Raw genomic sequence first — 13,048 nt, 5'->3', positions numbered from 1 at the left:
AATGCTCAGAAGAAATCTGATTGGTTCTTACGAACACTCTGTAAAAAGTTCTTTTGTGAATAAAAACGGCTTGGGCCAGGGGGCTGCGGCATCCGGACAAGCACAGAGAGACACGATTAGACACACTTTTCTCCGAGAGCCTTGCTGGTCAAAGCCTCGTGTCTTGTTATTAATCAGGGTCCAGTCCTTCCTTTACTTTGCAAACGCAACAAATAATATACTTCAAAGTAGTTCAGTGTGTTTTCATTTCCATTTCTTTGCATTCAAAAAGGGTGCCAAACATGCATACAGCTCTTGGATTTCCTATGAGTCATAGGTTAATGACTGCAATACAGAAAACTGAAAGGTTGCTTCTACATTATTTGCAAATGAAGAAGAAGAAGAAGAAGAGTTTGGATTTGATATCCCGCCTTTCACTCCCCTTCAGGAGTCTCAAAGCGGCTAACATTCTCCTTTCCCTTCCTCCCCCACAACAAACACTCTGTGAGGTGAGTGGGACTGAGAGACTTCAGAGAAGTGTGACTGGCCCAAGGTCACCCAGCAGCTGCATGTGGAGGAGTGGAGACGCGAACCCGGTTTCCCAGATTACGTGACTACCGCTCTTAACCACTACACCACACTGGCTCTCATTCGTATCCTAATATTGTGGGTTTCGGACATTTTTTGAAACATCATACGTGCTTGCCTTTTGGTTATGGAAAGCACAGTCTTACCTGCTATTTGCAAATGATAGAACAATCTGTTTGCATTAGATTAGAGGTTAAGTTTGATTATCTTGAGCGGAACTATGTGCTTCAAGAACTTCTTGTTGGCTGCAAAATTCTGTTACATGGCAGATATCTTCAGACACCTGAAGGTTCTCGTAAAGATAAGAATGTGCTAGCAGATTCCAAAAGGGGTTAAGCTAGAATCCGATGGGTATAACCAACAAGACTTATTTAGACTGGGTTGTATCCAACCAAGTTCTTCTGAGAGTAGAATCTACTCAGTAGAGCCACTGACTAGACCTGCTAATCGTTTAGTCGTGTCCGACTCTTCGTGACCCCATGGACCAGAGCACGCCAGGCACTCCTATCTTCCACTACCTCCTGCAGTTTGGTCAGACTCATGTTTGTAGCTTCGAGAACACTGTCCAACCATCTCGTCCTCTGTCGTCCCCTTCTCCTTGTGCCCTCCATATTTCCCAGCATCAGGGTCTTTTCCAGGGAGTCTTCTCTTCTCATGAGGTGGCCAAAGTATTGGAGCCTCAGCTTCACGATCTGTCCTTCCAGTGACCACTCAGGGCTGATTTCCTTAAGAATGGAGGGATTTGATCTTCTTGCAGTCCATGGGACTCTCAAGAGTCTCTTCCAGCACCATAATTCAAAAGCATCAATTCTTCGGCGATCAGCCTTCTTTATGGTCCAGCTCTCACTCAGAAGTAGATGTCTTTCTGGAACTCTCTAGCTTTCTCCATAATCCAGCGCATGTTTACAATTTGGTCTCTGGTTCCTCTGCCTCTTCTAAATCCAGCTTGCACTTCTGGGAGTTCTCGGTCCACATACTGCTTAAGCCTGCCTTGGAGAATTTTAAGCATAATCTTGCTAGCGTGTGAAATGAGTGCAATTGTGCGGTAGTTGGAGCATTCTTTGGCACTTCCCTTCTTTGGGATTAGGATGTAGACTGATCTTCTCCAATCCTCTGGCCACTGCTGAGTTTTCCAAATTTGCTGGCATATTGAGTGTAGTACCTTAACAGCATCATCTTTTAAAATTTTAAATAGTTCAGCTGGAATACCATCACTTCCACTGGCCTTGTTATTAGCAATGCTTTCTAAGGCCCATTTGACTTCACTCTCCAGGATGACTGGCTCAAGGTCAGCAACCACACTACCTGGGGTGTACGAGACATCCATTTCTTTCTGGTATAGTTCCTCTGTGTATTCTTGCCACCTCTTCTTGATGTCTTCTGCTTCTGTTAGGTCCTTTCCACTTTTGTCTTTTATTATGGTAATCTTTGTACGAAATGTTCCTTTCATATCTCCAGTTTTCTTGAACAGATCTCTGGTTTTTCCCATTCTATTGTTTTCCTCTATTTCTTTGCATTGCTTGTTTAAGAAGGCCTTCTTGTCTCTCCTTGCTATTTTTTGGAACTCTGCATTCAATTTCCTGTATCTTTCACTATCTCCCTCGCATTTTGCTTGCCTTCTCTCCCCCACTATTTGTAAGGCCTCGTTGGACAGCCACTTTGCTTTCTTGCATTTCCTTTTCATTGGGATGGTTTTAGTTGCTACCTCTTGTATAATGTTACGAGCCTCCATCCATAGTTCTTCAGGCACTCTGTCCACCAAATCTAAATTCTTAAACCTGTTTCTCACTTCCACTGTGTATTCATAAGGGATTTGACTTAGATTGTATCTTACCGGCCCAGTGGTTTTTTCTACTTTCTTCAGTTTAAGCTTGAATTTTGCTATAAGAAGCTGATGATCTGAGCCACAGTCAGCTCCAGGTCTTGTTTTTGATGACTGTATAGAGATTCTCCATCTTTGGCTGCAGAGAATATAATCAATTTGGTTTCGATGCTGCCCATCTGGTGATGTCCATGCGTAGAGTCGTCTCTTGTGTTGTTGGGAAAGAGTGTTTGTGATGACCAGCTTGTTCTCTTGGCAGAACTCTATTAGCCTTTGCCCTGCTTCGTTTTGAACTCCAAGGCCAAACTTGCCAGTTGTTCCTTTTATCTCTTGACTCCCTACTTTAGCATTCCAATCCCCTATAATGAGAAGAACATCCTTCTTTGGTGTCATTTCTATAAGGTGTTGTAAGTCTTTATAGAACTGCTCAATTTCAGTTTCTTCAGCACCAGTGGTTGGTGCATAAACTTGGATTACTGTGATGTTAAAAGGTCTGCCTTGGATTCATATCAAGATCATTCTATCATTTTTGAGATTGCATCCCAGTACAGTTTTCGCCACTCTTTTGTTGACTATGAGGGCCACTCCATTTCTTTTACGGGATTCTTGCCCACAGTAGTAGATGTGATGGTCATCCGAACTGAATTCGCCCATTCCCGTCCATTTTAGTTCACTGATGCCCAGGATGTCAATAATTATTCTTGCCATCTCATTTTTGACCACATCCAACTTACCAAGGTTCATGGTTCTTACATTCCAGGTTCCTATGCAATACAGTGGTACCCCGCAAGACGAATGCCTCGCAAGACGGAAAACCCGCAAGACGAAAGGGTTTTCTGTTTTGGAGGCGCTTCGCAAGACGAATTTCCCTATGGGCTTGCATCGCAAGACGAAAGCCCATAGGGAAATGCTGGCGGTCGGGAGCAAAGACTTTCGCCCACAGCCGGCCTTCAGAAGAGGACCTCTTCTGAAGGCCGGCGGGGGGCAAAAGTCTTTGCTCCCCCCGCCTGCCTTCCCCCCCCCGCCTGCCCCGGGCGATCTTAAAATGCTGGCGGGCGGGAGCGAAGCGTTCGCTGCCGACCCCCAGCATTTTAAAATCTCCAAGGGACAGCAGAGAAGTCTCTGTCCCGGGGAGATTTTAAAATGCTGGGGGTCGGGAGCGAAGCGCTGCCGACCCCCAGCATTTTAAAATCTCCCCGTGTCCCGGGGAGGTTTTAAAATGCTGGGGGTCGGGAGCGAAGCGCTGCCGAACCCCAGCATTTTAAAATCTCCCCGTGTCCCGGGGAGGTTTTAAAATGCTGGGGGTCGGGAGCGAAGCGCTGCCGACCCCCAGCATTTTAAAATCTCCCCGTGTCCCGGGAAGGTTTTAAAATGCTGGGGGTCGGGAGCGAAGCGCTGCCGACCCCCAGCATTTTAAAATCTCCCCGTGTCCCGGGAAGGTTTTAAAATGCTGGGGGTCGGCAGCGCTTCGCTCCCGACCCCCAGCATTTTAAAACGCTGTTCCGAAGGGGGGGCGGCGACACCTGCCCCAGCCGCCCCACTTCGGAAAGCTGTTCCGAAGTGGGGAGGGGGGGCGGGGACACCCGCCCCAGCCGCCCCACTTCGGAAAGCTGTTCCGAAGTGGGGCGGGGGGGCGGGGACACCTGCCCCAGCCGCCCCACTTCGGAAAGCTGTTGCGAAGTGGGGAGGGGGGGCGGGGACACCTGCCCCAGCCGCCCCACTTCGGAAAGCTGTTCCGAAGTGCGGCGGGGGGGCGGGGACACCTGCCCCAGCCGCCCCACTTCGGAAAGCTGTTCCGAAGTGGGGCGGGGGGCGGGAACACCTTCTGAAGGCGGGCAGGGGGCGAAAGTCTTTGTCCCCCCTGCCTGCCTTCCCAGGGGCTTTTAAATCGCCCCGGACAGCGGAGAAGTCCTCCGCTGTCCGGGGCGATTTTAAAATGCCGCCCGCCAGCATTTTAAGATCGCCCCGGACAGCGGAGAAGTCCTCCGCTGTCCCAGGGTTTTTTAAAATGCTGGGGGTGGGAAGAAAAGCCCTTGTCCCCCCCCCAGCCTTCAGAAGAGGTCCGGGGACAGACTGTCCGCGGACCTGGTCTGAAGGCGGTTTCCCTAGGAACGCATTAATTGATTTTCAATGCATTCCTATGGGAAACCGTGCATCGCAAGACGAAAAAACCGCAAGACGAAGAGACTTGCGGAACGAATTAATTTCGTCTTGCGAGGCACCACTGTATTTTTCTTTACAGCATTGGACTTTCCTTTCGCTTCCAGGCATATCCGCAACTGAGCGTCCTTTCGGCTTTGGCCCAGCCGCTTCATCAGCTCTGAATCTACTTGTACTTGTCCTCCGCTCTTCCTCAGTAGCATGTTGGACGCCTTCCGACCTGAGGGGCTCATCTTCCAGCATCATAACTTTTATATGCCTGTTGTCTTTGTCCATGGAGTTTTCTTGGCAGGGATACTAGAGTGGCTTGCTGGTTCCTCCTCCAGGTGGATCACGTTTGGTCAAAACTCTCCACTATGACCTGTCCATCTTGGGTGGCCCAGCACGGCATAGCTCATAGCTTCTCTGAGTTATTCAAGCCCCTTCACCACGGCAAGGCAGTGATCCATGAAAGGGAGACCTGCTAATACTGCCTATGAATTTCAGTGGGCTAATATTGTCCATTAATTTCAGGTTGTTTTCCATCTGCATTAAAGGCTGCCTTACAGGTGAGTACATGAAGCATTTAAGTGTTGCAGGAAACGCTGCAATTTTGGAGTTGGTGTATTTTGAAATTGTTTTATGCAGTTCCGTAGCAAAGTTCTCCTAAATAGAATATAAACAAGACAATCCACAATGGCTCAGTTCACCGCCTTGACAATCCCTTAAAAATAGAAATAATGCATTTCTGAATATTCATCTGCAAATAATCATAGCTGGAACAGCACACTTCCAGCTGGAAAAATAAGCCTGGCAAGATCACAAGCATCTGCCTATTTCTTTTTATCATGTGCTTTTAATTCAAACCAAAGAAAGGAGGACTGTTGATTCATTAGTTAAGATTTAACTCTGCTCATCCTGAACTACATAGCTCATGCAGAATTTACTCTGCAGTTACTGAATCTAGAAAATTGTTTCCCTTAACCGCTCTCCGCCCGCCCACCAATGGTTTATAAAAATAAAAAAATGGAAATGGAGGTAACAGAGGGATTTGCATCATCAACATTAATACTTTTAACAAATCTGGTGGCAGCAGATCCGAGAAGTGAGATGATATGGGGCTTCTTGAGAAAAACGACCTAAGAACAGCAGGGAAGCATGGGACGGGTGTGCAGAAAAGAAGCTGAAATGCAAGCCAGCAGCCTTCTCTCAGGTCTAAGCAGATGAGCATCATCTGCACTGTAAATTATCAAAATACAATTATGCCATCAATCCCCATTCGCTGAAGCCATCTTACTACAACAATGTCACAGCAGGCTTACTCATTGTTATCTAAGAACTTTCCTTCCCCACAGGTCCTTGGGGACAGAGTCCTTCGCATGATTCATAAGTCATTCATCTTCATTCTAAGACGGAGACTCCCTGTGAGTAGCCATCAGAGTAGCAAAAGTGAGGGGAAAAGTTATTTCAACAGAAAAACAATCAGAACAAGCCAAATCTGCCTTAATATTTTCCTTAAATAATTACCCCTGCCAGCCTCACTTCCAGGAACATAAGTGAGCTACAGAATTCTGATTTTTGTGATACATTTCACTTTTTGCCACTCCTGCAGAATCTGTGTATAAGAAATATACTGTATTTCTAGTCTCTTGGCACGATGAAATAAAATGCTCAACCGGTAAACAAGACAATTATTTGTGAGAAATAGATGGTGTGCAGATAATCTATTTGGGGCTGCTCCCAGTCCTACTCAGTAACCACAGTAAGGCAGAAGTGGAATTGCAACTGACTTTAAACTCGCACAACATCAAAACACAATTGGAAGCTGGTTTAAACAAATCAGGATCTTTGTGAAGATGTCTATGTGACAGGAAGAGGAGGGAATGGGTGCAGGAGAAGAGAGCAGGCTCAATTCCTCCTTTAATGGTGGATGAAGCTGGAAACTGAATTGACCCTAGAAGAGCCGATGTGTGCCATATTTTCATTATCCTTGTGCATTCTCTGAATACTAATAACCATCAGATTTGATCTAAAAGGGTTTCTTTTAGACTTCTAGCCACTTTACAATATTTTGTTGCACTTCCAAAGTCCTATAGTCAGACAAAGGCAGGCTTAAGGCTGTGCAACAGTACGTATCAGTAGCTGAGCCTGGTTTTAGCATCTATGCTGTATTTTTATGTTTAACAACTTTGATGAATTGGGGAAAGCATTTGAGATAAATAGCACAAACTAAGTGTAAAGTCATGCCAATGATAACCGCAAAACAAAAGTCTTGGCACTTCTAAGTCGTGGCTTTGCATGTCATAACTTTAAATGACTGCTCTGAGGCTTATAAGCTGTTCCTATTAATACAGAACTGGTTTCAAAGTTGAGAGATGATTCCCATAAAATATGTTTTAGTAAAAACAAATGCAATTATGCTTGAGCTCTCTGCTGCATAACTCAGAGATGGGGAATCTCTAACCCCTGGTACAACCTTGGCCTGCCAGGGAGTACTATTTGGAGCCTGAGGTCACTTCTTCAAAGCCACACCCGTCTGTCAATCAGCTGGTATCATTGGGTGGTGCCAGGTGATGGGCAGCTGTGCTGATTTATCAGCGCGTTCCCCGCAGAGGATGTGTTGGTGAAGCAAGCCCCTGCAGAGAGCAGGACTGAATTCTCCACTCAAAACAGAACTCCCTGCCACTGTGTGGGTCAGCATTTACAGATGTTCAGGATCACCTGCCTGCCTATCAGTGACATCATAATGATGTCAGATGGTTGGTAGGCAGATGGCCACCTGTAAAAGCCCATGGATGGTGGAAGATAAAAGATCTGGACCACTGGGTCAAAAATGTTCCCCACCTTGGTATAATGAATGCATTCTTTACTGAATACATACAAGAACTCCTGTAGTGTTACTGATTCTAGAGATTATCTGGCTTGTACAAGTACAGCTATGGCAGTCTTGAAAAAAGGAACTGACAAGAATTACTTTTTCTGTTATGATTTGCTGTTGTGTGTAATATTAACAACCACAAACTGAACAGCTAAATGTACTTGGGCAGCCGGATACCCTAAGGGAAGATGGAAATAATAATTTCCTACTATTTCCCCCCAGTGTGTGATAGCACAGGTACATTTTCTAACCAGGTATCTGAACCTCTATGTGTAGATCAGGTATAGGCAAACTCAGCCCTCCAGATGTTTTGGGACTACAACTCCCATGATCCCTAGCTAACAGGACCAGTGGTCAGGGATGATGGGAATTGTAGTCCCAAAACATCTGGAGGGCGAGTTTGCCTATGCCTGTGCAGATACTATAAATTCTACCTCGATTAGAAGGTAAAACATGGTCTGCTTTCATATTGTGCTTCCAGACTGTGGGATTCAAGTACATATCGGCAAATTTTGGCTGCATAATTAAAGCTGATTTGGTCTTGTGCAACAAGCCCACTTTCCCGAAAGACCATATTCTTACAAGAAGGAAAGTGATGTAAAAAAATGTACTGGAAGGTACAGATTTACACTTGCTTGACTGATCTAACTTCCCTGCAAACAAATCAGAATTAATGCTTGATAAACAGGTTGTCTGGAAGCAATCATTCTGTCTGTACTAAGATAGCCCTGCAATTGTGCATCCTGTAATTCAGGTGGGCACTACTGCTGAAGATGACACAGTATGGACTGCTGGATTGGATGTGTATTTATTTGATCCCATTCCAAAATCTCAAAAAAACAACAACTGTCCATTCAAACGGGCCACAGATCCATAGAGGAAAATGGAGGTGTTTGTGAGACAATGTTAAATTGTTTGCAAAATGTTAAAATGCAGAAAGTGCATCCCACTCTTTACATCACATCAAGAATTAAACATCTTCAAGTGAAACAAACGGAGCCTCTACCAAATGATTAAGCAACAGTCAGTGCTATCCAGCTTGCTGTCCGTCTCAAGCCTCAAGATGACGAAGGCTGGATGTTCTGCCAGGAATGGGCCCTGGAACAAAGACTATAGATTTCTGGCCAGTTCTGTTCACAGTTGATATGCAACCACATGTTGTGGTGAGATACAAACTATTTGTCTGGATCATGATTCTATAAGCCTGTTGCCTCCAGGAAACTTTTCTGAATTGACATGTAAAAAATGCAATACTTTTAAACTTGTTCATAGATTCTCTGGAGTTAGAAGTGAGCAGTGAGATGGTCAAGTTTGCTGATGACAACAAATTATTCAAGTGATTGGGAGGGGACCCAAAATGATCCCTCCAAACTGGGTGAATGGGGATTAAAATAGCATCTGTAGTTCAATGTAAGGAAGCAATACACACTAGGGCAAAACTTCCTGACTCCGTAATTACTAATAGGGTCAAAACTGGTGGTGACTGAGATCATGGGGTAATAGGGGAGAGCTTGATGCAACAGCTGTAAAATAGCTAAATTATGGCTTATGGGATCATTAGAAATGAATAAAAAACAAAACTGGTAATATCATAGTACCCTCATACAAATCTATGGTATGACCACATCTGGAGCACTGTAACAGTATTGCTGCACTTCAGAATGATACCGCACAGCTGGAAAGCTGGAAAAGGGCAACAAAACTTATAATGTGAGTGTGAGCAACTTTCCTTTGGAAAAAAAAGGATGCACTGTTTGGAGCTGATGCTTATGTAGCCAAAATGGCACCGCTGACAAACAAGAGGAATGAATTAGCAGCACTCTGAGGTTTCCCGAAGTACAAAAGAGAACATGATATTCTAAAGGAAATTCCAAAACATTTTAAAGAGGACCGAGTATACTCGGTGTTTGTGAAATGCAGACTGAGTGTTGGGGAGAAGAAATGCAAAACCAAGTGGGAGGAGGAATAAAATTGAGTATTTAAGAGGACACAGCTGACTCATCCACAATGCAGCAGCTAGACTGGTGACTGGGAATGGCCGCCGAGACCATATAACACCGGTTCTGAAAGACCTTCATTGGCTCCCAGTACGTTTCCAAGCACAATTCAAAGTGTTGGTGCAGACCTTTAACGCCCTAAACGGCCAAGGCCCAGTATACCTGAAGGAGCATCTCCACTCACATCGTTCTGCCTGGATACTGAAGTCTAGCACCAAGGGCCTTCTGGCGGTTCCCTCACTGCAAGAAGTGAGGTTACAGGGAACCGGGCAAAGGGCCTTCTTGGTAGTGGCGCCCGCCCTGTGGAACACCTTCCCATAAGATGTCCAGGAAATAAACCACTATCTGACTTTTAGAAGACATCCGAAGGCAGTTCTGTTTAGGGAAGTTTTTAATGTTTGATGTTTTATTGTATTTTTAATATTTTGTTGGAAGCTGTCCAGAGTGGCTGGGGAAACCTAGCCAGAAGGGCGGGGTATAAATAATAAATTGTTGTTGTTGTTGTTGTAACACTAAACAGGAGTATTCCAAACTGTTCAATTTTGTTGCACTTGGCTGCGCCTTGCTCACTCAGTTTGCCAACTCCCAACATTTAACTCCTTAGAACTTGCCTTCCTAACCCCATTCAACTTCTAAGCTTGCTTTTCAGCTCCCCAACTTCATATCTGAAGCTACTTCTCTCTTCTGTTCTGCAGTCCTGCTTTGCACCTTCGGGTCTTTCTCCCTGCTTTTATGCAACCACTCCTGCGTCTTCCTCCTCCCACACACTGCAGCTGCTAGACACCCTTTTCACCCTCTGGCCAATTATGAAGTCACCACCCCTCCTATTCTTCAGATTCCCTCATGCCCCTGCTTTTGTTTTCAACCCCATTCCTATGCCTCCTTCTCTCTCCTTTTTTGTATGCTTATTTGCACACCATTTTCACCTTTACCTCTTTTTCTCTCGCTCCTCCTCTTTCTCAGCTCCCCCTTGCACACAGACCACCCCCATTTCCATGCCAATTCGCAGCGCTCTTTGCATAAACACACACAGCATGATGGCATATGTTACCGTATTTTTAAGATGAACATTGTTATGAGTTTGCAAGTGCCAGACGTATCTGATCCCTGACTGAGCCTGGAAATGGGAGGAATTTTGAGGCTCATTTGGCCGACATGTAGCATTCAGTGGGTTTCTAAGGGAGCTTTCAACCCCAACCTCTGGGCGCTCTCATCATGGGCACTGTAGTTCATAACATCTGGATGGCACTATGTTGGCTACCCCTATTTTACAGAGCTACCTGTGGTCAAGCCATTATTTTTACTCAGATACACAGCAGTACAGTTTATGGCCATCCTTGAACAGTAGTCCTCTTGTAATGTCTTTTTTTTTTTTACTCAACAGGATTTCAAAACTGTGCTTAGGGTGACGGAGGAATGGAAAAGTTGTTTGTGGTTCAAGAAGGACAGCAAATAAACACAATGCATGCTCAGGGTTTGGGGTTTTTTTGTATATGCATCTTTTCTATCATAATCAATATGGTGATGACTGAGATGTAAGGCGATATGCAGCAACTGGTGTCCTTTATATAAGAAGCAGATGGAGGCTGTCTAGTAGAACTAAACCAGGATATGATAATGTAAACTAGTATTTAACAAAACGAATGCTAACGTTTTCTTGAGTTCTGCATTCCTGCATGAATTTAAATTGTTTTCCAGATGTCTTCAAAACAGTAGGGTTGAGCAGATAGGCGGTGAACAAGCAGTGGTCAGGGTCTCAGAAGTGGATTTAGCTCAGTGCTCCCATAAATACAGGCTATTTGTATCATCCGGGCACCACATTGTACACATTTTTATGAACTCTTGTTTATGTAAACTGACCCTCTGTTTTCTCATATTAACATTTACTAGCTTTATACTTAGGAGAATGAGACATAAACATTTGCATTCTTGGGGTTGAAAGGGTGGGGGGGGGGAAATCAGCTCCAAAAGCGTAAATGATTTTGCATTGCTAGGATAATCTAAAATCCCTTGTCTGACTAAAGGTCCCTCCACACCCCCAAGCATTGCAATATTTCTGGATTTTACACTGTGTGCTTTATGTCTCTGTTTGTAAGGAGAGTGCTTCTTTATAGATTTTTATATCCAAAAGTTCTTTACATGGATACACAAAACTGTTATCACAGGTGCATTACCGAAACATGTTTTGCATCACATGTATGGCACAGGTGCACATGTCACAAACTGGGACTGGCGATTTAGTTCCTTCGCTTCTGTATGTATATTCAGTGGTCTTAAGCACTGCATGGACCACCTACCTTCAAGATTGCATCGAGTGCCAATGCACACATGGGTAGCTACAGATCTTATTTTTCCAAGTGTGCTTTTGTGCGCATTCATCCACACATGAGCACTTTAGACTCTTATCTCAATGTTTTCCATCCACACTCATGGGCAGTCCTTAATGGAATGTATTTCACTGTGGGTTGTTGTTGTTGCCTCCCCTCAGTTTGTACTTCCCCACTGTCTCCTGAGTTCAGGAAACCAGATGTCCATTGTGGGCATGTGCACAGGTATTTGTTTATCTGCATGCATGGCCAATTGTTTTTCATAGAATTGTAGAGTTGGAAGGGACCCCAAGTGTCATCTAGTCCAACGCTCTTCAATGCAGGAATCTCAGCTAAATTATACATGACAGATGGCCACCCAATCTCTGCTTAAAACCAAGGCAGGAGAGTGCACCATCTTTCGCGAGAGTCTTTTCCACTGTCAAACAGCTCTTCTTCTTGATGTTAAGTGAGAATATCCTTTCTTGTAACTTGAACCCATTGGTTCGGGTCTTAGCCCAAAAAACAAGCTTGCACCATCCTCTGTGTGACAGCCCTTGAGATATCTGAAGATGGACAGGGCTGCCATATTCTGAAGAGAAACAAAGAGGACACAGTTGCCGACTTTTACTTTTAACTATGGATTGCTATGACGACTCTACCCACGAAAAGGTGTCCTGGAAAAAGAGGGCATATGGCAACTCTTCTCAATTATTCCAATACACCAGACTTATACAAAACAGCAGGTTAAAAAACCCAAAGCCTTGTGTTGCTTGGCCCAGTCAGCCGCCCACTGATGAGCACCTCGTCAATGGGAAGAGAGTTAGATAGATGGCATCCAACAAAAATGTTATGAGTAAACAAACAAACAAACAAACAAACTCACCTACACAATGCACTTCAGTACCTTCAGCTGGGCAACATATCATTTTATATTGTTGTATTTCCCTTCACCACATTATCCACGGATCGGGAACATTAAACTTAAACGGGGGAAAGTGCAGACTGTCATTTATGTGGATGAGTACAAGGTCCTGCTGATGAAACCGAAAAGGGTGCACACCTGGGACGCATCAAACCCACTTTACACAGCCCAGGACAGGAGTCCCCAACATGTGTTGTTTGGAAACATAATTAGGGAGAAAGAAAAGAGCTGTGTCCCTACCTTAAAGGGGCCTGAACATCTAAAGCAAGGGCTGAGGGAGTGTCCTACTCCCCCCTCAACCTCCCCTGCCCGATTTCCAAGCTGCATCAGAGGAGGAATGTGCAAAAAGCCCCTCCAGCTGGAGCTTCCAGTATGGGCTCTGGGCTGCAAGAGGAGTCTCGGAGGATGCAAAGC

The 13,048-nt window shown here is 44.8% G+C and overlaps 2 long non-coding RNA genes across 2 annotated transcripts in view; one reads left to right on the top strand and one right to left on the bottom strand.

Annotated features, from left to right (window-relative positions):
• Positions 1-13,048, bottom strand: part of LOC308597838 — a 21,912-nt gene extending 8,864 nt beyond the window's left edge. The window contains exons 1-2 of the long non-coding RNA XR_014013182.1: positions 12,596-13,048; positions 11,701-12,301 (exon numbers count right to left, since the gene is read on the bottom strand). This is a non-coding gene — a long non-coding RNA (uncharacterized lncRNA). The remainder of the gene's footprint in view (positions 1-11,700; positions 12,302-12,595) is intronic.
• LOC308597905 lies at positions 5,060-10,878 on the top strand. The gene is made up of 2 exons (XR_014013273.1): positions 5,060-5,097; positions 10,788-10,878. It is a non-coding gene; the product is annotated as an uncharacterized lncRNA (long non-coding RNA).

The sequence above is a fragment of the Podarcis bocagei genome (assembly GCF_964188305.1).
Source record: "Podarcis bocagei genome assembly, chromosome: 11".
Classification (NCBI taxonomy): domain Eukaryota; kingdom Metazoa; phylum Chordata; class Lepidosauria; order Squamata; family Lacertidae; genus Podarcis; species Podarcis bocagei.
This window is presented reverse-complemented; position numbering and strand designations above follow the sequence as displayed.